This window comes from Solanum tuberosum, unplaced genomic scaffold (genome assembly GCF_000226075.1).
Source record: "Solanum tuberosum cultivar DM 1-3 516 R44 unplaced genomic scaffold, SolTub_3.0 scf00397, whole genome shotgun sequence".
NCBI classification, from domain to species: Eukaryota; Viridiplantae; Streptophyta; class Magnoliopsida; order Solanales; family Solanaceae; genus Solanum; species Solanum tuberosum.
The window spans coordinates 284,216-286,110 of NW_006239334.1; positions in this window are offsets into that span (position 1 = coordinate 284,216).

The window sequence follows — 1,895 nt, forward strand, 5'->3', positions numbered from 1 at the left end:
CATTTACCTATTTTGGGTTCTGATTAGTATTTCCAGGCAGCCCCTTATGGTGGAGAATTTTGGGCAGTAGAAAATTGCCCAAACTGCTTCTCTAAATTCTGAGTTGCCAGTTGGTTGTTTCAGACATCTGTTGCCAATGTAGCTTGGTCAACCATGATTTGTTTTAGCATATCCTCCACAATCATATCACCTTGCTTGGCCGCCTGCTGATTACCATTACCTTGCTAGTTTCCATGGCTTTGCTGATTGTACTATTGTCCACTACCTTGTGGACTATATTGGTTTTGTCCTTGGTTTTGATTTTGATTACCACCCCATAAAAAAATTCGGTGATTCCGCCAGCTTCGGTCGTAGATATTTCCATAGTTGTGCTGATTTCCGCCTTGCTGAGCATTACCTACAAAATGAACAGATTCTCGATTTGCTCCGCATACCTCAGCATTGTGATCTCCACCTCCACATACTTCACACCAAGTTGGTGGTTGCTGCACCATATTAACTTGAGCCTGCTGATGTCCTAGTGACATGTTGCTAAAATGAGTAGTTATCATATTCTGCATTACTGAAATCTGTGCAGTCAGAGCTGTCACTGCATCCATTTCCAACACTCCAGCAGTCTTTTGTACGACCGTTTTAGCTCTTACTCTATTCCACTCAGGATTACCTTGAAAAATTCTATTGAACAATGTAAACAGCTCAGTATATGTCTTCTCCAAAGCTTGTCCACCTACGGTAGAATCAAGTAAAATTTTCGTGTTTGATTCCAACCCTTCAATTAAGGTATGGACCAACTATTAGTTAACTTGATGATGATGTGGACAACTTAACCACAGGGACTTAATCATGTCCCAAGCTTGGTACAAGTTTTCTCCTCCTTTCTATCAGAAGCTTAATATGTCATTTCTCAGCTTGGCTGTTTTCCTAGATGGAAAAAACCTTATCAAGAACTTCTAGGCAAGATCATCCCAAGATTTTATGGAATTTGTTGGCTCAGAGTTCAGCCTTATTTTTTATTCCCCTAGTAGAGAAAAAGGGAATAATGTGATCCTCACATAATCAGAGTTCACTCCGGAAGGGGTGTACATGTCATTGATCTTGAGAAAATTCTGATTATGCACTCGTGGGTCCTCATGAGATAGACCAGTGAACTGTCCATTTGTGGGAAATAGTTGCACCATGTTCTACCTCAATGCAAACCTCCCACCAGCGGTAGGTTTCTGAATACTTGAGGTAACATTGGTGGTCTGTGGGATTGCCACATCTCTCACTTTTATTTCTGCCATCACTGCAGGTGTGTTTTGATCCTCCCTTTTTTCTGAAGTATTTGGTTCACTAGCGACAAGAGGAACATGATATGTGAGTCTTCTTTGCCATCTCCTGTAACGAAAAAATCTCTCCGATTTAGCTAGAGGCTCTACCAAGTCCTGGTCGTCTTCTAGTGTGAAAACCTGACACAACCTGAGAAATAAAAAGCCAAGATCAAGTTGTCAACACTTGTACAAATAATTTAGACACTCAAAAATTAGATATCTGCCAATTTTTAAGTCCCCGGCAGCGGCGCCAAAATCTTGTTGTGTCCAAAAGCACACACAAGTGCACGTGGTCACTCAAGTAGTACATCAACTCTTTCGAGCCAGATTATCTAACCCAAAAGACTTCAAATCAACAAATAATAACTTTATCGTGTCTAAAATAAATTTTACTTATGGGATAGACAATTTCAGGAATTTGTTTATATCAACTAAGTTGAGAATAAAAAAAATTACTACAATTAAATAGTTTCAAATAAGGAAATTTTGCAATTTGGGAAAATATTCCAGGGTTGTAGCATATACCAATTTTAAGCATAATAATAATTCATCCTAGCATTCGACAGTTTAACCTCATTATGGATT